Raw genomic sequence first — 25745 nt, 5'->3', positions numbered from 1 at the left:
ATGGATTCCTATTTGGAAACATCTGAAATGTCCATCAGTTTCTTGAGGAGTGAATTAGAAAAAGGCCATGGGGTAATTTATCTTTAATTGGCATATATGGAAGCATCAGCTGACAGAGAGAGTATATGGCACTCTTTCTTTAGCTGTTCACGACGCTTTCAGGGCAGCCAGCCCATTGATGTCTATTTATTAAACAGCAGTTAACGCTGTGTGCACACACACTTTGGTTGCTGTGCCTGCCTCTGCAACGTGAAGCTGGGTGTCATCCTATGTACGCGGTAAACTATCATCATTCTTGATAATGTTTTTATTCGTGTGTATTGTGCAACTCTTTTTCCTGTTCTCGAGCGTGGCCAGTACTTGTGCAGCCTCCTCCCTCTCTCTCTCTCGCCCTCTCGCTCCCCTCAGCTCTCTGCTTCTCAGAATAGTTTTCGGAGTGTGGGAGCTCAGACTTGCATCGAATGCATCAAGGTTCAGTGCCAGCTCCCTCATCAGCATCCAGGCCCCCCACCCCATTCATCACACACAGCAAAGCTTCCATCAGGACCTGCCATCAGCCTTCCGCTGCTTACTTTCCCTCCACCAATGATGGTATCCCTTCACCTGTTTTTAAATCATGTTGGTATATTTTATGGGAAATCAGCAAGACCGGGAAAAAAAAGCTTCCAGAAGAAAGAGAGGCGTGTCAAATTCTTACTGCTTGGGAAACACGCTTCTTCTCCTCGTCAGGGAGATCATTAGGCTGCGTGTGCTTTATAAACAAGAAGCAGAAGGAAGATGCAACTAACCTCAAACGGTTGAGCTTACTGCATATAAAATTGCAAAAAAAGAAAAGGAGGGCGTTGGCTCTAGTCTTTCAAACCCTGAGCAAACATCCTGTACCTTTGCATGTACACATAAGAACGACCTGTGCCGCTTGGAACATGATATGTTATTACTATAGTTATATACTACCCTTATGAGGCATTGAAGTACTTTGAAAATGTATTGATTGTGTGCATTGCTTGTTTTTTTTAAACAGCCAAAGAGACAGATCTGGAGCTTAGCTCCTACCTATTTGTTTTTTTTCATCACCAAAAAGGCAAAGCTATCCACGCAGATCCAAGCCACACAATTCAACTCCACACATTTCCAATCCACACCACATAATTCAATACCAAACCACATAATTCAACTCAACAACACAATTACAATTACACAACACACCACCAACATCCAATCCACACCACAGAATTCCACATCATGCCACAAAATTCAACGGCAGACCACAATTATTAAAGGCCACAACATACCACTCCACAACACAAAATGCCATTCCACATAATTGCACTCCATACACACAAGCCCACTCCACATATTTCCAGTACACTTAATACCACATAATTACTATACACATAATTCCGTTACTCAAATCCACTCAACAAAATACAGTTCCACGCCACACAATTCCAGAGCTAACAATTCCAATCCAACCTACATGCTTCAGCTGCACACCACATATATACACTCCATACACATGGGTAAAAGACATTTGGGCTGATTACGACTTTGGCTGTGTAGGAGCATGGTGGCATGCCACCACCCCCTCCCGCAACCCCAATGTCAACCTACACAACACAACATAACCAGGTGTGAGCATAATCATAGGCAATAAAGTGCCTTGTACATATTTCAATCAGTAGAATTGTGATTTACGAGCCTTACATGGACTATCATTAAATGCAAATTATTATATGTTTCAATTGCAGATTTTCCCCCTGAGGAAGGAACTGCTTAAGTTCCGAAATGCATTGGGCATGAGCATCCATCAGTGCATGATTTTGTAAAAGTTATATTGAGTTCTAAGTACATGATTATAATATATATCTAGAGATTCTATGTACAAATGTCTTTGAAAAAACGTTATGCACAATGAAAATGATTTATTGAGTTGATAATTGATCTATACATAGGATTAAATCATAGCAAATCTTGAAAAGTGTATGTTTATACTGTGGTGTTCAGCACCTAGTGAATTGTGCTCAGCAAATTCAAGTCCCAGTACTTGTTACAAACTTGGGAACCTCCAGCCACCTGCCAGATTAGAAGTTTTCTCCTGGTCTGGCAGGCGGTCCGTTGGAATTACTACGGCAGTGCCTTTAAAAAGAGCACCGCAGTGGGAACACCAAAGCAATTTCCTGCACTGCATTGACTGTTTAGGAACTGGGCGAGCATGCACAGATGGGGGCACACCATTTGCCCCCTGAACGCATCCCAGTGTACAGGGGCAAGACGGGCCCCCCCTTTGTTTCCCCACTGCCAGCCTTTTCTTGGTGGGCTCACTGCCATGAAAAGGCTGGAGGTGGGGAAACTCAGAATATGCTTGGTGGTTCCGCAGCAACACAGCCAAGGAATGCGCTTCCCTGGCAGTTGCGGCGGTCCCAAAACGGTCTAACAGCTGTACTTGTTAAACGATGGTCAGACCACTCCTGCGGTGGTCCCAAATCGCCACCGCACCTCCACCACGGATTTGGCGGTCCAATGGACAGCTGAACTCGTAATCAGGCCCATTATTATTTACAGCACCAATTGCTCTAACTCCAGCAAATGCGAGACCTATTACATTTCCAATGCTTGTTCGAGCAATGTGCTTTGCTCGTGGTAATCAAGAGGGGGTCCTCACGAGATTTGTGACCGGGCCCCACAAGGGCATGTGACAGCCCTGTGCAAACATTGTAGAGCCTCACTCAGTCTATTCTTACTGAATAGAGTCAATACAAACAGATGAAAAGAACTGCAGCAGCACACATATTTGAAACCTATTGTTCATGCAGACAAGAAAAGCTTCTTAATGCCAGATACAGTGAATTCTAAGTCAGTCCCATCCCCTCTCAAAAGACAGTAGACAAAGTAAAACGTGCTCTTTTGAGCATCACTTCTAGGGGGATCCCTACTCTCAAGCATGGTAGTGTTAACTCGGTTTCCATAATGGTTTAGTTGCTGCTCAAGCATTGCTGCCTGTATTTCACAGAAAAGAAACACTGCTTCATTGAAGTTTATTGGAACAAAATGTTACCCTGAGTTTGCAAGCAATGCAGTATAGTAGAAATATCCTCTGAATGAAGTATATCTGGCACCTTCCCCAAGAATATTTTCTACTTGCATTCTCCTTCATACAACAACAAAGAAATGTATAAAAGCAAACCATACGACAACTTAAAAGACTCATTGTAAGTAAGAAAAATGCCATTATGCACAATCTAGGAGTGCATAATAAGCACTGCAAAGAACATGGGCACCATTTATATAACCCAAAGGGAAATTAATTAATTAAATGTCAGGTCAGAGATATATGGTAGTAATATCACCTGTATCACATGCATTGAAAGATTTCCAGTTGTCAGGTCTTACATTTAACCAAACATCACAAGCAGCAGCGATACTCAAAACGTTTACATAGCATTCATTCTTGAATGTAGGCTGAGACAGATTTTATAAGCTAGACTGCTGAGGTCAACAAATGTCTCAAAACGAAACTTTTCAAAGGTGTTAGAGGAGTAATCAGAGCCAGTGCTCAATTTGTACCGGTGCTTACTGGTGCTCAGCACCGGCACTTAATGGCCAGCACCTGGGCTTATGACTGTCTGCCACATGGTAGTGGTGTCAGCCAATTTAGGTATGAGCCCAACAACTTCTGTTTATTATTTCAATTTACAATTCCAATTATTAATATTTGCCTCCAAAGCCATTCTTATAGCTTTGGGGGCCTGTAATAGTAACAATTGTCTCAATTTTAAGAATGTGATTATTAGTAGTGTGTTCGTGCAGTCATTGGCAGTGCTGTCAGGGGCAACGGATGGTGCAAGCTCTAATGTCCGCCTGTCGAGGGCCCCGGCACTACGTATTTTACAAATTAAGCACTGATCAGAGCTAGAACAGGCAGGCAAGTGGCTTCTAATTAGGGCATCTCTCAGTAGTGAGACGAGGGAGCACTTCTGCACAGGTAAATTAAATTAACAGAAAATAATATGTGCATAGTAGTTTGCTGTGAAAACTGTGAAAACGGAAAGGGGTGCACTGATCCGAAGAACCCAACACGAAATGAAAAATACATTTTGGTGACAAACTTCATATCTTAACCTTTCTTTCGAACATTCCTAATGGAATTGTAACCCATTTTAACTAGAATTCAGTAGCAGCATTAGACTTCAAAGTCACGTATGACGTGATCGAAAGCTTAGAGAGGTCTATATTTCTGCGTCCATTTTGCATTGTTGTAAAAAGCTTGTTTCCTCCACTGTGGTCTTCAGGAATTTCTGGAGTCAAGAGAAACAAGATTTCTGGATATATTTAATCCAAGAATGTTACAGTGGTCTTCTATAACTTATCCCTCGGCGTATGGTGTTCCTCAGGGCTCGATACTCAGCCCCTTATTATTCAACATCTACGTAAGACCCCTTGCTACTATTGTGGAGGAAGTCGGCCTTACACTGTACTCCTACGCTGACGACACACAGATCATTTTTTCCCTCTCTAACAAAGGGTGCAATAACATCTCTGCTTTGAAAGAAGGTCTGACTCGTGTTTCAAATTGGATGAAGGGTAATTTTTTGAAAATTAACAGTGACAAAACGGAGGTTGAGATACTAGGCAAAAACAAGGATCTCTGGGGTTCCCACCATTGGCCCAATGATATGGGACCTACTCCACTACCTGTAGCTGTAGTTCGCAATCTTGGTTTTCTCATCGATGAGAAACTTACAATGAGACAGCAGGCTGTAAAGGTGGCTTCTATCTGTTTCGCCACCCTGAGATGGCTTCAGAAGATCTTGTGGATGTTACCTCCATCCTCTCAAAGAACGGTAGTCAGGCGTTGGTTATTTCCCGCCTGGACTATGGTAACGTCCTATATCTGGGAGCCGACCAAACAACCATAAAAAAACTTCAGGTTGTGCAGAACGCTGCCGCCCGACTGCTCTGCAATGTTCCTAGGAGAACATCAGCATCTACAGCACTCCGTGACCTCCACTGGCTCAAAATTCCGAATAGAATCAAATTTAAAGCCCTGTGTCACGTCTTCAAAATCAAACACGGCTCAGCCCCAAAATATCTTCAGGATCTTATCCCGGCCTATAAACCTAGTCGAACTCTTAGATCATCAACATATGGTGACTTCTCTGTCCCTAGATTTAGGCTGGCAAAAATGGGAGGGCGTTCTTTTGCTTATCTGGGTCCCAAGTTTTGGAATGCTCTTCCTGTGACCCTTAAGACAGAAACCAATCTTTTTCGTTTTCGTAAGGGACTCAAAACCTGGCTCTTTCAGCAGTGATTGTTAGCCTGGTAAATTCAGCGTGCCACTCTTTTTCCATTTTCAGCCTTTTCTTGAGCGCCGGGAAACCCACTGTGGGTAGCTGTGCGCGTTAGAAGTTTAAATAAATAAATAAAATAAAAGAAGACAATCAGAAAGAATTTCTTAAAAAGGTGTGGATATTCGATTACATCATACAGAAACCAACCTCAACTACAGAGCTAGCTTAAAAAAATTATTCAACTATTGCAAGTCGCCACTGGGTGACTTGTTGGGGAGGTGAAACCCTACTCAAGCAGCAACCACAATCTTTGTCAGGGTGAAGTCACAAGAAACCCCCAAATTAACCTGTGCTCAACCCTCTGGTAGATTGGCACACAGCAGTCGGACTCAATTTATAGGCAGTGTGTAAAATGTATGCAGCACTTCAAACAGTAATATCGTGAAAGCACAACACAAGATAAATCCCACAATAAATTAGAAAAATAGAGTACATTTTTTATAAATAAATCAAGACCAAAACAACAAAGATCCAATAAGTAAAACCAGAGATATGCACGTTTAAGGATTTCAGTGAAAAATGCGCAAAAAGCACAAATTGCCAACTGGAGTTATGTGGTTGCGCTAGACTGGGATCGAGTCACTAATTTAGGCTGACCATGAAGGAGTGCAGGTGGGCTACAGGGGCTCCCTTAGGTCCACTGAACACAGTATCTGAATCCTTGTTGTGAGGCGATGTGAAGTCCTGTGTCGAGAATGAGTTGTGTAGTAGAAGTGATCCCGAAGTCCAGACGAGGAGATGTGCCAAGCACTGGTTGCTCTGGGGAGCTGTGAGGTGTGATGCAATGTCCTTGCATGGAGAAACATTGCACAGCAGTGGTTCCAATGGGCTGAGTTAGGCAAGGTGATGTCCTTACGTGGTGATGCATTGTGCAGCTTCAGTTCTGATGGATTGCTCTGGGTCAGGTGATGTCCTTATGTGGGGATGTGTAGCGTAGCGATGGTTTCGATGGGCTGCGATGGGCGAAGTGAAGTCATTGCATCAGGGTAGTCCCCACAGCAGAGGTGATGCAACGATTCCAACGGCAATGTGTTGAGTAGCAGAGGTGATGTACCAGTTTCTCAGGAGATGCACTTCGGAGGAAAGGTGTTGGTTCTGCTGACTCCACAGATGGGCTGGCAGATCACTTTCATGTCCACTTCCAAGGATCCAGGACTGGGGTAGCACAACTTTGGAGGGCAGGACTCACAGATGGCAGAGTCCAGGTGCTGGATTAAAGGTTGTTGGAAGCCTGTTCTGTGACTTCTGATCAGGAGGCCAGCAAACGAGTCCTTGGGTGCATTCTGTGGTCCTGGGTTTCGATATGCAGGGCCAGTCCTTCTCTCCCAGGCAAGAGGGCAACAGGTCAGCACAGCTGTCAGCATTCCTTTTGGGCAGCAGTCCAGTAGATTGGCAGTCCTTTTAGCAACAGCAGTCCTTCTTCCTGGCAGACTTCACAGATCCAGAAGTGTAGTGAAGAGTTGGGCCTAAGGGTTCAGTATTTATACATGGTGCCTACTTTGAAGTAGAGGAAGGTCCTAGAGGTTGCCACCCCCTTGAGGTGCCAGGTATCCCCTTCCTCCCTGTCCTGGCCCCAGGTTGCCTGGGGTCACAAAAGACTAGGGAAAAACCCGTTGTGAGAGTGCTGAGGCAGATCCTTTGTGATGTTCAGGTGACAGTTCCTTCCCTCGTTAACTCAGAGTGCCCATCCTGCCAAAACTTAGCTTCCCTTTGTCGCACTGCCGGGGAGCAATTCACAAAGACCAACTGCCAGTTACACCTAGCCATGGGACCCAGGAACAAGTTGCAGGCACCAAATGGTTAGGACCAGAAAATGCCATCCTTCTAAAAGTCTCATTTTCAGAATTGTGATGAAAGATCTGACTTTGCCATTAAAGAGGGCTTTTAATTACAATTCTTAAGACACCAAACATGACTTGTATACCTGCTCCCATTTGGATGTTACAGCTTATTACATGTAACAAAGTAACTCCAACGTTATCCAATGAGAGAGGCAGGCCAAGCAGTAGTGAAAAATAAATTTAGAAGTTTTTCACAACCAAGACATTTGTTAACTTAAAAGTATATGTCCACAATTTGAAATACACCGCACCCTGCCGTCTGGGCTGTTCAGGGCCTACCCAGAGTGTGACTTATATGTATTAAAAAGGAAGGTTTGAGCCTAGCATAAGGTTTGTTTTGCCAGGTCGAAATGACAGTTTAAAACTGCACAATCTTATAGAGACATCTAGCCACAGATTCCTTACTTTAGAATCCTGCCCAGGTGCAAGGCTGGATCCGGCAAATGTTTCCCATAGCACATCTGCACGTCAACAGAGGGTTTCGTGCGACTCTGTATTGGCGTCGTACACCGGATGTGATGTCGACGAAGCCCATATAGCACCTTTGCCGATGCTCTGACATCAGTTCCTTCTTTTCCGTGCTTGCAACATGGATACGAATCGCCTGGCGGGCGTTTTTCGGCCCGTCTCAACATTTTGTTGAGACAACAGTGTGCTTTTTTTGTGATGTCTTCAGGGTTTAAGCCACAGTTGTCGTCCACAGTTTCTCAGACCATCTGTTTGTGGTACCTTGGCTGACACCATGACTTTCAGTACTATGGTTCCTCTCAGCGTCTTCGACCGAAGGCGTTGAGAGAACGTCGCATGAAACCTCTGGTGTCACGACTATCATTTGCACCACGGCGCTGCCCTTCTTCGTCAAAGTCCAGAGACCGATCCAGGAGCCTTTCGCATGAGGGACCGTTACCGTCGGAAGAGGCTCTGAAAGACAAATGATCAAAATATCAGTGCTTCTCCGCCGCCGCCTCCCAGCCTTCAGTAGCAGAGCATTCACAGAAGTCTACCCTGCGCCTTCCTAAGTTTTCTGAGCTGGGGTGACTCTAGCCCAAATGCAGGAGTATTACAATTCCTTACATAAAGTCTTTGGGCCCCACTCTGGTGTGCTTTCTAGCCCCAATGAAGGGAGAGGTGCCCTGACAGCATCCTCGCTGGTGGTTTGCCCTTGGTGGCAGTTAGGCTCTCGGAATCTGTTATCAGATTTGACCCAACACCAGTGCACAGTCCTTCGGGACTCCCACCTTTGATATCGGGTCAGCTACTGACGTCGGAGGAGCTGATCAACGCCGAGCCCATTACTCTTTCCAATGTCGATACAATGCCACAATGACGCCAGATTGCTTTGGATGTGGCGCTGATGGGGCAATCTACTTTAGACAATTCTCCATCTGCCCTTATACCACCTGTAAATGTTTTCCCTGTGGAACCACGCAGTTTTGCAAGTGAAATGGAGACTGTAGGGTCTCAGCACCCTTTGGGTAGTTCTGTCCAGACTCTTTTGGAGGAAAACTGGCTGACTGAACTGGGTGCGGCTAATGGGCATGAGAACTCTCTAGTTTCAGATTAACTTTTTCTACCTGGTATAGCAACAGAGGCAAATTCCACTTATGCTGACGTACTGAGGAGAACAGCAGCAGTCTTAGATTGTTAGTTTTCCTCAGTGGAATTATCCACAGACCCTTTAGTGGATGTTCTTCACCAAGGTGAAATGGGAGTTGTGCCCTTACTCCCTTATAATGAGTCTCTATATGACATTTTGTTAGGAGTTTGGGCGAAACCTGTTAAGGGAGCTGCAGTTGACTGGGATGTAGCCCATAGACATCAACCTTCCCCGGGGACCCACTTTGTCTCTTGTGTCATTCAACCATGAAATGACTGGTGGTACAGGCTGCTATGGCTTTACCTGACCCTACTGTCCTACCCTTGGTTCCACAAATAAAGAGTCCAGATGGCTGGAACACAGTGGGAAGAATATATTCTCTTCTGTCAGTTCAGCCTTGAGGTCGCTAAACATAGCTTGTTTTTTGGGCAGATTTTCTCATGCTTTATGTGGTGCAACTGCTGCCTTCTCTTCCAGAGGAGGCCAGAAGTGGGCTCCTACAAGTGACACACAAAATGGCTGGGAGGCGGCTGCATTCACCATCTGATTCAGTATGTAGAGTTATGGCTCAGTCAGTTGCGCTGCACAGACATGCATGGCTGCACCAATCTAAGGTTTCAGAGGCTGTACCGAATTGCCTCAAAGATGTGCCATTGATGGTGTACATTTGTATGGTGTATATGCTGATACTGCTTTACAACGATTCAGAGCTGGTTGGTGTGACAAAACTGCCAAGACATTTCTTTGAATGTTCTGGTTAGATTTTTTCTTTTTGAGTGCATCTATTCTGAAGAACTCCTTTTAAGTGGAGTCATATTCTTTCAAGATAGAAAGCGACAAGTGGCTTTCTTCATTGTTATTTATGACTCAGTGTAGAAGCGGTGAATTTACACTTCAGCTCTGTCGCAGAAATTTTTTCAGCTGTTTAGTTGGGTTTGATTTTTACTTGATACCGTGTAGGCTTGCATTTTCTTCACTGTGACCAGGAGCTTAAGCTCAAAAGTTGATGCCTTCATGGTATGTCCCTTACTCGAGGTGGATTATTGTTTGTATGCTTTGGTGAGCATTTATAAATGTATATATGCTGAGCAAGGATTGCTCAACTTGTGTACTATCAGACCCTCATTTAAGGGTGCAGAGTTCAACCCTCTGGGTATGGTTATTTTTTCTGACGAACGATATAATAATTTGTGGGGTTTAGTACGCCTTATAAAAGTACTTTTGATATTTGTAACGCCATGGAGTTTCACTATATATGATCTGCCCTTTGTAGACAGTGTTTGTTTGTAATGATCCTCTTATTAGTCTTGATAAACATTAGGGTGAGGTGCCATTGATGGGGTAGTTCAGCACTGAGGGTGTTGTTCGCAAATTTCCATCTGGTAGCTTGAAGCCTGCATTACTAATTTATGTGGGTTCTGCTTTCCCCTGGCACGACCTTGCATTAGATTATATTCCATATGATTGATAATAACAGTTCTCTGCTTTTGCTAGATTTTGTGCACTGTAAACTAAAAGGTCATCATCTTGTGCGCCTTAAGGCACTAAGGGCATCGTTATGATTGCGGTCGGAGTTGCCTCCGACCGACATCGCCATGGATTTGGAACTGACCGACCCTAGGTCGGTGGTTCCAACACCGCAATTAGGATGCGTCCGCTCATGGTGCTGTCGCATACTTCAATTTTTCAATGGGAGCTTGTGCAGCAGGCCGAAACCACCCGCAGCACAAGCTCCCATTGATAAATGGAAGTTTTGAAATATTCCTGCACAGTGTGGCAGGCACCTCACAGTGCCTGGCACATAGTGCAGAGAGAGGGGCCACAAGCGGAGGGCCAGGGGGCAAGGGGCCTCTGCTAGGGGGGCCTCCAAAGGCACTTTCTGACAGCAGTTCCATATCGGAAAGGCCAACATGAAACTGCTTTTGAAAAGGGCCATCATAATCCCGACGGCGCAAACGCCTTCCTTAAGGGATTCTGAGGCCTTTCCGACTGGCCGACTGGCTCTTTGAGCCCTTCGGAATGGAGTTGGATTGCAATGCGACGTCATTGTAATGCAGCGGTCGGAGTTTAAACCTGCAATGTCGGTCGAAAAGCCTATACATCACCAAAAAGTCTGAGCCATCCACACAGATCCACGACACACAATTCAACTCCACACATTTCCAATCCACTTCACATAACTCAATACCAAACCACATAATTCAACTCACAACACAGTTACACAACACACCACCAAAATCCAATCCACATCACAGAATTCCACATCGTGGCACAAAATTGTAATTAGGCCCTATATGATTTGCTCTTCACGTACTGTCCTATGGCCATTAAAGTTTGCTTGACTATTCTATACTTTTGTGTAGACATACTTGGTTTTTACATGTTCTTTGGACATTATTGTGTTGTTTTCCTAGGATTATGTCCAGCTACTATAGGTGTCCAGGGAGACAATGGTCTCTCGGTCAATTATATCGCTCTGTTGTAAAGAATTCTTCATTTTCTTGACTCTTTTGGAATTGTTTTGATGCTTTGAGATATTAGTTAACTTTTTTCTTCTTTTCTGAAAGAAATTTCCCTCTAATCTTCTCTTCTCTATGCATGTTTGTTTACATAGATACATGAGGGGAATAGGCATTTGCATCAGAGCTTCTACTTTTTGTAGAAGACTTTGATTCATATGGGGGATAGGCTCATAGCTTTTATATTTTGTTGAAAAGTTTTATTACTATATTACAAGATTGTTGCTCTGCGAGGTGACAAACAGTTTTTGTCATTTAACAGACGCTAGTTGTTTGTAGTTAGAGTACACACTTTGCGAAGTGCTGTCCCTAGTTGGAATATACAAACCGAGGTTTGTTTTATGGGTCAGTTGGATTCATTTTCTTGAGGAATACTTTAAATTATACGGTTTCCAGATAGGGGACCTCCTGATCACCTGCAGATGGTCATCTGCCCCTCGAGTAACGTCAAGTACTAACCTTGATTGTCAATGGGCTATCAATGTTTCTTTTTCATACATAATGTATTATACCACTTTATACCACTATTGATTAATTGTGGTGTCTCAGGCAGCTTGCATAATCTGACGTGTTGGATGGCTGTTGCTTTCCTAAGTGGTATCCATACTAAAACTTCCATACTGTTATGTCAGTATTGTCTAACTGATTATTGGGCTTTATTTTAATATATATATATCTGCATTTTTTTTGTTGGTACATAGGCATTTATTTATTTTACTCCTACTCCTAGGTCACTACATTTATTAGGGATATCCTTGAAGTATTTATATCTTCTGAAGTTATTTTTTCTAGGGAAAGACTTCTTCTATGCCAATAGTTTCTATTGTTGTCTTTGACTTCTTAATAGACCATTCTTTATGCTTTCTACACGCGAAAATACCTTTCTCAGTACTTTTACAGGGCACTTTTGGCTAGGACAGGACTTTATATGGCATAGAGGTATTGTTCAGTGGCATGGCCTGCGGCTCTGTGTTCCACAAGTATCTAATACACAGTTCGGGTCTGGACATAAGAGCGAATAGGTTTATATTCTTAGGTTCTTTTGGCAGCATTGTCTTATTGTCATGGGTGATATGTCCTCATGCTTTTAATGTTTTTATGACTTTTATTACTGTGGTCCCTTCCACAGTTATTATGGGATGAGCATGCCTGAGCTTGGATCCCATTATGGATGCAAAGAGTATTATATTCATATTGATAGTTGACTTCTGACACAGATTTGTCATCCTAACGTGGATAATTTGAGTCCCATGTTTTTCTTTTAATGTCTTACAACTTTACTTTCACGTGGCTCCTTCCACAGATTTATGCGTGGTACAGTATGTTGTTGTTGCTCCCCTAAATTATTATGAATGTCCGGTCTTTTTCTAGACAGGTTTCATTCTAGTAAGAGACTTTTAATGGTCTCAGTTCACAGACCCTCCTCCAAGGTTGATGTTGCTTTGATATCTGATTCTATAGTAAGAAATCTACTGCTAGATGTCTCTATCAGATGAACAAGTTAATTACCTTCGGTAATGCATTATCTGGGAGAGACATAATCTAGCCGCAGATTACTAATGACCCTTCCACCCATCCTGCTCTGCAAACTGAGTCTTCTTTTGTCTCAGGGATTTCATTATGGAAATTCACATCCTGATTTAAAAAACCAATTCTGTGATTTTTTTATGCCACGGTATCTATTATTTTAGCACACTATTTCAATAGACAGTTTCTATATGTGGCTCCATGTTTTGGGTGCAGAAAACAGTCACGGAAGAAACTGACGTCAACGCATCAGCAAGGGGGTTATATAGACTCTGGAGACATCAAATCCGCAGGACGACGTCGATACGGAGTCGCATGACACATTCTGCAGATGTGCTATGGGAAGAATTTTCCGGAACCAGTCTTGCACCTGAGGAGGATTCTAAAGTAAGGATTCTGCGGCTAGATCCTGTCTCTATCAGATAATGCATTACCAAAGGTAAGTAATGTGCTCCATAGGCTGCAATGACAGTCCTAAGACAGGTTGAAAGAGCTACGTAAGTGGGTGGCACAATGAGTGCTGCAGGCCCACTAGTAGCATTTAATTTATAGGCCTTGGGTACATGTATTACCACTTTTCCAGGGACTTACAAGTAAATTAAATGTGTGAATTTGATGTAAGCCAATTTCTATCATATAAAGGAGCGAGCACAAGCACTTTAGAACTAGTTAGCAGTGGTAAAGTAGGCAGAGTCAAAAAAGCCAACAAAAATGGGTTAAAAAACAGGAGGGTGAAGACAAAATGTTTGAAGATGATGCTGCAGAAAGGGCCAAGTACAACAAAAGTAGAGTCTAAAACTAAACTCTTTTATCTTAAATTTCTAATCACCCACCATCCTGGTCAAATGTGGCAGTCCTCAAGGTTCATACCGCTTTAAACTCTATGCGGAGCCTTTAGCCACAATAACTACAGATAACAACATCCATATACGCCAATATGCTGTTAACTCTACCGCAGGGTCTCAACCCAGCTAGCATAGCCAATCTAAATATCTTCCTCAAAAAGATAACCAATTGGATATTCTCTCTCTAAAATTGAATTCAACTAAAACCAAATGTCTGCTCTTTGCTTCAGTGTTTCTCTACCTCATTTTGATATGTGACAGGCATTTCTGCAATCTAGTTCCTCATAACAAATCTCTGGCCTTTCTCATAGACCAACGTCTTGACCTACCAGCCTACATCACCAAATTGGCAAGAGGCTTCTCTTTTCAACTCCACCTGCTCAGAAAAATAAAATCGTACATTCCTCACTCAGACTTCAGGTCAACAATAGAGGCCCTAGTACGGAGCCATTTGGATAGAGGAAATGCAGTCTTGGCAGGCCTCTTGAATCCACCCTGGTGCCCCAATAATAGGTGTTACATGCAGCTGCTCATCTAGTCAGAGGAGCTAAAAAACCATACTATTTCACACCTGTTCTAAGGCACCTTTACTGGTTCATTCTGTAAGGGCACATTGACTTTAAGATTGCTTGCTTAACCCATAAAGCATTATATACAGGCCACCCTTCATATCTGAACGACAAACTTCAACTCACCAGAGGCTGCTGAAAAACTAGAAACAAAAGCTCACTAATGCTGGAAATTACAGTATTTTAAAGAGCAAAAACATCAAAAAGATTATTTCCTGCCTAACCCAAAGGCTTTGGAACTCTCTCCCTGGTCATATTAGACTAAACCAGAACCTCCTACTCTTATGGAGGGAACTAATAACCCACCTCTTCAAAATATTTCTATCTAACTAACATTAGTCTAATTTCCTCTTTTCCATTCCTCTCATCAATGCAATGTTATATGTTTTCTTCCAGTTGCATGTATAGCACTCTGCTGCTCTAGGGCTAGGTCCCTGCGATAACACTACTATCGAAATAAAAAAATTAAATAAATCATTCCAGTTCTAAAGCCAAATTAAGCCTCCATCTTCACATCCTTATTAGACGCCCATTTCTAAGGACACGCCAAAAGAACAATGCCCACAACCATAGCAAAAGAAGAAGAAGACAACAGTGAGGCAGCTCTTTAAGAATATGGAGCCCCCTGTTGTTCTTCTTAAAATGGTACTATTCCAAATGCACATGAGGCGGCAGGTTTTATTTGTTAAACTGCAGTGAAAACATGCTCATAAGCACTAACACTTAAATCAGTTTGAAGCAGATACTATCCCCACAACAAACACAGAGTCAGAAGTCTTCTGGTAGGACAAAAGCAGAGTCCTTGAGCAACCAGACAGCCACAAGAATTGTTTTGGTATCCTGTTCTCTCCCGTTCAATTGTGCCCCAAATGTTACATACATGTGGTTCAACAGAGCTGCCAAGCAGGTTTTGACAGTATGGTGTAACAGGATGCCCTCAACCCCCATTCTAAATATTCTATGAAGTTCAGAGGAGATATTTTTGCGCATTCAAAACCCTGCTGTTATCCTCTACTTAAAAACTCTGTCAGTGTCTACGTTCCTCCCCTGAGATCCTGGGGGCCTCATAAGTGTTCTCCCATGGTTGCTTGGGACTTAAAAGAATTAAGTCAGAAGGTAAAATCTTTTACCAGGACAAACCTGGTTAGTTTATCCAACCTACTGTCCACACGGTCAGGCTCAAATTGAGCCGAGTTCCCGGCCAGCTGCGACTTGAGGTTCTGAGTGACTTCATAGATAAGTCAAGCTTCCCTCTCATTGTCTATTTCATATCACTCATAACCTCTCAGTGAAAAAAAATCCCAGTAATTCACTGTTATCCATCTATAATTCTATATGTTATTCATGCTGTTTGCTTATACATTTCTAATCTGGTCCCAACCCTAAGACTAAAGGGCTCAGAGAGGTAGTGAAAGTAAGCCAGCTATGAGGTTTATTAGCCCATCAGGAAGATGAATCTGGAGGTTACAATAACAGCTTTCACTGACATTCGAGTATGAGGAAGTCACTGGGAACGTCTTGTTGCAAGTACTTGGTGAGTGAAGAAAAATGAGCAATAGCAACCGGTATCAAAAACCACAGATGAGGCCAGAGTAGAACCGCTAATGGCTTGTGATTGAAATGCATTTCAAGGACTTACTATTTTAACAATCCCTGGTCACGTTCTCTGCGGATTACAGAACATGTTGCCTTTGGTTAAAAAAACATAACTTCACAGCTATAACAAATAATGCATTTAGTTATTGTTTCACCTTTAAAAGAAGATAGGCAACCTGCCCCAGGTTTGTGGAGCATGCTAAGGGAAAGTTTGCAGTTAAGGAGGGTTCCTTATCGCTCATTCTATACACAGTCTTGCACTTGAACGCTTATCTCTGATTATTCAGCAGAGGCCAATAAACTCAAGATAACTTCTGCAAGGCTGCCAACCAATGATGGTGCAATCGCCTCTGACGAACTGCAAAGAACTCCACTGAATTTCAGTTACTTGCCAAACCTCAAATGTGTCGTCAGCAGGACACCACAATGGTTTAAGCACAACCAGCAGATTTCATGAAAATAATTTAACTTTCTGGGTATGGACGGGCAACCTGCGTCAGATCCCCGCCCCCACAGCAGTTAAAGAGCATGTGACTCTATTGTGACATATGTATGTCTGTACAAGTGTGTGGGTGTGTTGGAAAACGAGATCTGTCATAGGGCAAAAGAGCCATATCTACTGGTACAGGACCAATAGGAAAGGGGGTGGAGAAGGAAAGAATACAAAATAGGTTACCGGAAGGACATATGCCATTTCAGCACTTGCAGTGTATCCACACAGGCTTAGATAAGTGCCCATACATCTTTTTAAAGAAACCAGTAAAAAATCGTGCACAGTTACACATTTGTGTATTGTTGGACTTGGCCCTTTCTACAGGGTCATCCCCAAACGTTTTGCCTTCCCCCTCCTACTTTTGCTGAATATGTTTTTGTTGGCCTTAGGACTCTGCACTTTACCACTGCTAACAAGTGCTAAAGTGCTTGTGCTCTCTGCTTAAAACATGGTAATATTGCCTTACACCAAATTGCCATATTTAATTTACTTCTAAGTCCCTAGTAAAGTGGCACTACATGTGCACAGGGCCTTTACATTAAATGTGACTAATGGGCCTGCAGCACTGATTGTGCTACCCACTTCAGTAGCCCTTTGAACATGGCACAGACCTGCCATGGCAGAGCCCTTGTGCCCGATTCACAGAACTAACTTAAGACAAAATCCTAAACTTACTACCATTTTGGTATTCACAGAAGGCACTTACTCATTTTGGTATTCACAGAAGGCACTTACTCATTTCGGTATTCACAGAAGTTATGAGTCCTAACTTTAGGACTCCTAAATGCCTTCTGTGAATACCGAAAGTCTTAAAATTAGGATTTTTTTCAGATTAGTAGTAGTATAGTTAGGACTCCTAACTTTAGGACTCCTAAATGCCTTCTGTGAATACCGAAAGCCTTAAAATTAGGATTTTTCTCAGTTTAGTAGTTGTGAAGTTAGGAGTCCTAACCTTAGGACTTCTAAACTGAGAAAAATCCTAATTTTAAGGCTTTCGGTATTCACAGAAGGCATTTAGGAGTCCTAAAGTTAGGAGTCCTAAACTTAGGACTACTAAATTGAGAAAAATCCTATTTTTAAGACTTTCGGTATTCACAGAAGGCATTTAGGAGTCCTAAAGTTAGGAGTCCTAACTATACACACCTAACCGAATATCTCAATGACCACTGACTCCTCAACACCACTCAGTATGGTTTCAGATCCAACCATAGCACGGAAATTGCCCTCATCACCGCCATGGATGACATCAGCATGACTATGAATAGAGGAGACACACCGCCTCTTATCCCCCTATACCTCTATGCATTATTTGATACAGTCTCCCACTCCATCCTTATCCAACACCTACACAACATTGGAATACAAGGACACAAACTCCAGTGGATCTGCTCTTTCCTGACTCGAAGGACCCAGTCAGTCAGCCTGGCACTGTACACAAAGATTCGCCCTGAGCCTGATCCTCTTCAATGCATACATGATCCCTCTAGCCAGCATCATCCACTCTCACATCTACGTCCTCTCCTATGCCAAAGGCATGCAACTCATTTTCTCCCTCACGGACACGACACCCAGTACATGAATCAAGTTCAATGCCTGCATGACTGAAATTACCCACTGGATGAAGACAACTGTCTAAAGCTAAACACCAACAACACAGTGGGACTCCACCTAGTGGCCAACAGAGCTAGGACTGACACCCATCACCACCTCCCACACCAAGAACCTCAAGATCATCATTGACAGCACATGTGAGAGAACCACCCAAGTCAATGCCGTCACAGCCTCATGATTCCATACCCTGAAGATGCTGAGGAAGATTTTCAAATTGCTCCCAATCAGCACCTTGAAAACTGTTATGCATGCCCTGTTCACAAGCAAGCTGGACTATGGGAACACCCTCTAAGCCAGGATCAATAAAAACTTACCAGAATGCTGCAGACCATTCAGAACTTGGAAATCAGAACCCCTCTCAACCTCACACGCTGCACCGACATCCCACTACACCTGAGGGAACACCACTGCCTCCCTTTTCACAAATGAGAACAATACAAACTCCTCACCCACACTTTTAAGGCACTACATAACACTGTCCTAGCATACCTCAACAATCGCATTTGTTGTCACAAACCTTCCAGACACTTCCACTCGTCAGGACTCCTACTTGTGCACATCCCACACATAAAGAAAACCAGATGCAAATCTTCTCCTACATCGCTTCTAAAGGGTGTATCAACCTGCATTTACACATGTGAGCCTCCTCCTCACTTCATGAATTCCACAAGAAACTGAAGACCTGTCTTTTTCGAGTAGTCCCGCTAGGCCCTGGGTGTGGCTAGATTCACACATGCTTAGCACCACTATACCCTCCCGGGTGATAGTGCTCTCTACAAATCTGCATAACATATTTTGACATAACTGTTTGTAGGTATTTCTATTCCATTGTTAGACTTTCTCCACCCTGTTTTGTAGAGTGCGGAAGAGATGTAGCCACCTAAACATGTAAAACAAAAATATTCCAGAACCACTAATGTTTAAAATGTGCACATAATTGAAACGCAGCACAAAGTGCAATATGATTTGATAAACATAATCACGAGAATTGGGGGCAATCCTGTGATACTTATACCTAGAGAAAAATATTGAAGCAGGATCCAACCTTTGGGTATCTTGCCATAGGTTCAACAGCAGAGCAGCCCTTCCCTTGTCTTTATGAAGTCCTGTTTTGCAGCAGGTGCAGCCTTCCTTACTGCAGCCTTTGTTTTTGAGGTTCAGCAGGTGCAGTACTTCTTCTGCTCTTTCCGAGTCAAGCAATGATCAGAGGCTGGTTGCCAGGGGTGCCACTTTTATGCCAAGATCGAGCTTGTAGGGGGGAGGACTTCCAATCCAATTGGGTAAAAATTCCGTGGCATGCCTACCCATTTCATGGGGATTTGGCACTAAACAATTCCACTGTGCATCCTTCTGGCCAAATCCAAGATGTTGGGAACTTTCCTCCCTGGGTCAGAGTATGGGCACAACCCTGCTGTGTTTCCAGTATAATGAGCCATCACTCCTGTAAAACCGGTCTTGAACAGCCCCCCCCCCCCCCCTTGTGAAATGCTAGCCTGTCTGTGCACAGAAAGGAGCAGATAGGCTACAGTGTGACTCACATTTGCCTATCACAGATGACAGCCTCTTTGAAGCTGAGCCCTCTGTGGCCACAGCCCTCTGGCCAGCCTGTTGGAGGAGGTCATATCTCCTCCCACTATCAGACCCTTTTGTTCCTCATTTCTGGAAGCGCTTCACATCTCATGGTAGATATAGGAAGCTGGCTCTGTAAATACTATACCAAAGAAAGGTATAGTGTGCACAGAGTCCTGTGGATCCCCAAAGGTATAGCAGAGGCTAATGTAGATAATACCTTACTCTCTTTTGTGGTTGAGCAGACAAGCTTATCAGACGGTAGTGTTAAGCATTCGTTGTACACACTCAGGCAAGAAATGATGTCACACACTCAAAGACTGAATCCAGACCAATGGTTTTTATAAAAAAGGTGTTATTTTGTTATTTTTATTACTAGAATCAAGTTCTACTTAGTAGCAGGTAAGAGATACTTTCAAAACAATAACTCTTTTCAAAATATAGTGTGTACTCAGGGCCAGACTGGCCCATAGTGGGCACCGGGCATTTCCCCGGTGGGTTGCCAGTGTGGGGGGCCAGTTTTGGGCCCCTGGGGGGCCGTTTTTGTTACAGGGACGTTTTTACAGCATAGCTGCACTATTGGTCCCTGTAAAAAAATCGGACGAAACCGGCCCTGGCAAACAGCTTGACTACACCCCCAAAACCCCGGGGGGCCGGACAAGCACTTTGCCAGGGCCAGTTTGAGTTCCCAGTCCGGCCCTGTGTACTGATTTTGTAAAAGCATACAAGTTACTTTGCAGTATAGGAAACACCCATGGGCGGTTACTCCACTATGGCAGAGGAGCTTTGACCCACTGCTTTAAAGCAGTGCAAACAAAAAATAAAATGATAATTACGAAACTTTATTATCATTTGTGTTGTAATCTGACTTAATTCCCTTTCCCCTCTCCCCCCTCCTTTCCCTCGCTCGTTGGTTTGCCCTGTGTAGAATGTTGGAGCGGACGCTCCTGTGAGAATGTTGACAGAATGTTGGCATCTCACTTCGAGAGGCTGAAGGATCCGTACAAATAAACTACTTCTCCTGACTAATATCATATTGGGAGTAATTATTACAACATTAATTTTGGCGACGAGCTGCCTTACCGTACTGGGGACGGTCCGGATCCTTCCCCCAGCGCCTTTCCGCCTCTCCTGGCACTGGATTCTTCAATTTAGCCGTCATCCGTCTGGTGCTGTTTTTACGGGGGTCAGCTTTCATCTGTTCACCACACAGCGGACTGTCACCGGAGCCCTGAGGCGTGGAGCTGTTCCCGGACTTTGCTGCCTGCAATAAGCGGTAGGCTGTGATGCGATGAGAGACTTGTTGTCCCGCCATTTGTTCCGTGCCAGTTCCTCTTGTGGTGCCGCTTTATTATAAAGAGAAACTGACTGTGTGCCTCACGTGAACGCTTGCTGTTGGCTCCGGCAAAGTCGTATTTTGACCGCTGTTGTCAGTGTGGGGGTTTGAGAGCACCTTAGACCCGCTTTCGGTCCCATGCAAGTTAGTCCCAGCTGTGGTGCCATTCGTTTTGCCACTGCCTCAGTCATCACGAGCCATACATAGTTTACTCACGTGGTGGACTGCAGCGCAATTATTCCCATGGATTGTGTTTTGCCGCAAGAAGTGTGTAACTGAGGGGACGTTTGAGCTGCTCTTCGCGTGGTGAGATACAGGTGGCAAGAGCTTCGTTTTCCAGTCAGAACTGAAGCGACGTCGTCTCCCCTTCAGGCATTTCCTGTTTCCTGCTGTTTCTGGTGTTTTTCTGACTGAACTCCTGTGAGGCTGCTCGCCAGTCAGACACTGCTCCCTGTTCCTTCTACGCTGCTCCCCCTGCTGGGGAAATAGCACAGCGCACCTTGATTTTCTTCAAAGCTCATCCTGCCTGCTGTGAAATTTTCGCTGACAGGCTCAGCTCACGTATTTCAGTATTTTATTCTGTACTTTGCCCCTCAGTCTGTTCATTTCGTAGGGGTGTGGACTTTGGTTATTGTTATTATCACATTCTCCTCTGGGGTTTTTCCAGTGTCAGCCTTTCCACTCGCTCTTTTATATTCCTCATTTCTTCTACCTCTTCTCCTCCTTCTGTCTTCCTCTTCCCTGGATCTGCGTTTTTCTTCCTATCTCCGCCATGTCTGCCCTTTCAATGTCTCAACCCCCTCCGTTTCTGGATGAGAGTGGGGATCCTGTGATCCCATGGAAAAAATGGGTAAATCTGTTTGAATCATACCTAATAGCAATTGGGGGTGACAGGTTTTCTGCGGTGCGGAAACAACATGTTCTACTGCATAACCTGGGGAAGCAAGGGAGAGATATCTTTGATGACCTACCGGATTCAATGGTTGAAGATGCACATGAGGGTGATGGGGGCGAAGGGGAGGCCCAACGGGATGTGTATCAGCTAACACTGTTGAAACTAGAAGCTCAATTTGGTGACAAAATTAATATTGTATTAGAACGCCACAAATTTTGTATGCGCATTCAAGGGAAAAATGAGAAAGTTATAAATTATATTGCTGTTCTGAGAGGTTTAGCCTCAACATGTGAGTTTGGGATGTTAACTGAGTCACTAATTAGAGATCAGCTTGTAAGGTGTACCTGTAACAAGAAGATCCAAGAAAGACTTCTTGCAGAAGCCCCTGATTTAAAATGTGCCATTGACATCGCTAAGAGCATAGAACATACAGCTTACTGTATGAATGAGATGAAAGAGGCTGTGGAGGTAAAACAAGTAGCGGAAAACAACATACACAAGATCTCCAGTAGAGACCACAAACGCAAACCTTCACCGTCCAGCCCTGAAGTACACACTGCATCAGGAAATAAGTTAAAATGCTACAGATGTGGAAATCCCAATCATCTGGCCAACAGCGTAAGCTGTCCTGCAAAGGGAGTTTTGTGCAGCAAATGCAAGAAAAGAGGCCATTTCTCAAAATTATGCCACAGTGCAAAAAACACTGTCACCCACATGATAAGCAGTGAGCTGGACCAACAGCAACCAAGTGAGGATATAGTTTTCCAGGTGTCCAGTTTTTCAGAAGGTAACAGCACTTCCTACCCCAAGTGCGAAATATTTCTGGACAACGTTATGTATGAGGTTTACACAGACTCTTGTTCTCCATATACCCTCGTTAATGAAGCCACATTCCTGGCCAATTCGGGAACAAATGTATCTAGCCTTTTACCTCCAGACATTAAACCAGGGGGTTATAATCAAGATCCCATACCACTGGTTGGAATGAGACTCATGAACATCAACTTTAAAGGTAGATCAACCGTGGGAAAAGTCTACATCACGAGGAATGGTTCCAACCTGCTGGGGTGGAAGCACCAAAAGGATTTAGGAATCAAACTAGACCCCAACGCACCGGAACCTGTGTACCTGATCGACAGGGTCAACGTTGGAATGGAAATATGCAATCGATTCCCGGAGGTGTTTACTGATAAACTCGGACTCCTAAAAGGCTTTCTCCACAAAATCAGACTTAAAGCCAATGCCAGACCTATCATCCACAAACCTAGGTCTATCCCACTGCTGACGAGGGAACCGCTTAAGAAGGAGCTGGACAGATTGGAAGAGTGCAAGATCATTGAGAGGATCGAGAGTTCTGAATGGTTGGCGCCCATTGTGGTAGCGGCCAAAGGGAGTAACAAAGGGATTCGTCTGTGTGTTGACCTCAGGGACTTGAACTCTAACATTTGGGTCGACCGACATCCCCTCCCCAACATCAATGAAATGCTGTCAGCCATCCATGGGGCCAAAGTCTTCACAGTCCTAGATCTATCCTCGGCGTACCACCAGGTCGCTCTTCATCCAGACTCTAAGCCCCTCACTTCCTTCATAACCCCACATGGAGCTTACCAGTTTTCCAGATTACCCTTTGGCCTGGCATCTGCGGCTGCTGTGTTTCAACGCGTCATGCAACACATTCTGCAAGGCTTGGAAAACGTTCTATGTTTCCAGGACGACATCCTGATTCACGGTTCGTCAGCTGAGGAACACAATAGAACGCTAGAAGCAGTGTTGACCAGACTTAGTGAGGCAGGTTTCACCACTCAGAAGGACAAATGTAAAATCGGGGTGGAATCAGTAGTCTATCTTGGCCACACCATCTCGAGCGAGGGAATCAAACCTAAATCCAGCCTGGTGGACTCCATCAAACTAGCTCCTGCACCCACAAACAAGGAGGAACTCAAATCATTCCTGGGGTTGGCGGAATACACGTCGAAGTTCATCAAAAACTTTGCGGATCAGGTGCATCCCCTCAGAGAGTTATTGAAGAAAGGGTCCGAATTTATTTGGAATCAAGATCACCAATCAGCTTTCCAACTCATTAAGGAAGCCATCGTTGATGCACCGATTCTGAGTGCTTTCAATCCCAATGCCAGAACTACTCTCACCACAGACGCCAGCGCGAAGGGTTTGGGAGCTTCCCTGACGCAGAGGACTAACGGCCAGGAAACTGTGATCGCTTTTGCTTCTAGAACTCTGAGAGATGCCGAGCTGAACTACTCGACGATAGAAAAAGAAGCATTGGCATGCTACTGGGCCATAAACCATTTCAAGTATTTCCTATGGGGCATCCCGTTCGTATTGAGGACGGACCACAAACCCTTGATACCGTTATTCTCCACTAAACGGTTGGAAATTACCACTCCTCGTATATCCAAATGGGTGTTGAGTCTACAAGGGTTCAACTACACCATGGTATACGTTCCAGGAAGTGAGAATAGGCGGACTGTCTCTCCAGACTACCAGCGACCAATGGGAACCTGTTGGATAACCCACCTGAGGAGACCATCCTCTTGGTTGAAATTCCAGCCATCAATCCAGAGGAGTGGGAGAAATCCGTGAGTGAGGACAGTGATTTCGCTACACTGAGGAATTTGATAAGCAAGGGGTGGCCTGCTAACAAGCATGAGGTGCCAGAGTCCATGCGCCATTTTTGGCCGGTGCAAGACGAACTGTCCCTTGTTAAGAACCAAATATGCAGAGGGAGTAAGATCATTCCTCCAAAAAACATGTATGAAAGGTTAATACAGATTGCCCATGAAGGTCACCCAGGGAGGAGCATGACGAAAAGCAAAATCAGGCAGCACTACTGGTTCCCTGGGATGGATTCGCTAGTGGAGGACCAAGTGAAGAATTGCACAGCCTGTAGTAGTTGTGACAAAACCAAAATTGTCCGCAAAGCACCGTTGATCCCCGTGGAGGTCTCTACCGTGCCATGGGAAAAGGTGGGTTTGGACATAATTGGGCCTCTAAATCTACTTAACCAATCCCATAGATTCATGTTTGTTCTTATAGATTACCACTCTCATTGGATTGTAACGAGAATGGTATCTTCTATCACCACTGCTTCGTTGTTGAACTTCTTAAAAGACGCCTTTTCAAAGGAGGGCATACCAGGTGTCATAATAACGGACAACGGAGTTCAATTCACTTCAGAGGAAATGAAACAGTTTTTATCCACTCTGGCCATTTCACACATCAAGGCCCCGCTCTACTGTCCCAAAGCCAATGGGTTGGTTGAAAGGGCGAACAGGATGCTGAAGGACACCATCCAGCTTGCTTTGAGCTCCCAGATTCCGGTGGAGGAAGCCATCAGGAAAATGCTGTGGTCGTATCATACATCACCTAATGCTGTATCTGGAGTGTCACCGTTCGTATCTCTCAAAGGGAGAAACCCGGGTTCCAAACTCACTCCCAACTGGCTAAATGGAGGAACTCCCGTGTGGGTGGACAGAGACGCTGTGTTGGAGAAAACTCACAAACACCAACAAGAGTACAAGCACAGGTACGACAAGCGTTGGGGAGTTTCACAAAAAAAATGGAGTGAAGGCCAGTGGGTGGTGGTTAAGAAACCATCCCTGTCAAAGTCCAAATTCTCCTCGTTTTCTAAGCCACTGAGGATAACTCGGGTTAACAACAATTCAGTGGTGCTGGAAGATGGAGGCACGTGGAGTATGGACAACATAGCGAGGTGTCCTAGCACTGGTTCCAAACCTACCTATGAGGAAGTTCGTAGGCCTGAAACGCCTGATGGGAGGGAACTCAAAGTGGCTAGGGTACGGAAACCTCCGAGTTGGCAATTGGACTACAAAATGGGACCTTAAGCCTTCCTCCATCTTTTGGGTCAGTTGGCTGCTATTATGGGGGGGGGGGGGGTTGTGGTGGGAGTGCAATTTTGTATCTCCTCATCTAACCTTGGTTGGGTGTATATGTTGTTACAGGCGCTCCAGGATGCTATTT

The 25745-nt window shown here is 44.2% G+C and overlaps 1 long non-coding RNA gene across 1 annotated transcript in view; it reads right to left on the bottom strand.

Annotated features, from left to right (window-relative positions):
- The window catches only part of LOC146862193 (uncharacterized), a 96901-nt gene extending 75700 nt beyond the window's left edge, over nt 1–21201 (bottom strand). Inside the window, exon 1 of the long non-coding RNA XR_014978392.1 lies at nt 20599–21201. This is a non-coding gene — a long non-coding RNA (uncharacterized LOC146862193). The remainder of the gene's footprint in view (nt 1–20598) is intronic.
- Nucleotides 21202–25745: the final 4544 nt, after the last annotated feature.

The sequence above is a fragment of the Triturus cristatus genome, chromosome 2_2, assembly GCF_964204655.1.
Source record: "Triturus cristatus chromosome 2_2, aTriCri1.1, whole genome shotgun sequence".
Taxonomy (NCBI): domain Eukaryota; kingdom Metazoa; phylum Chordata; class Amphibia; order Caudata; family Salamandridae; genus Triturus; species Triturus cristatus.
The sequence above is the reverse complement of the archived record's forward strand: the minus strand, read 5'-3'. Positions and strand labels throughout refer to the sequence as shown.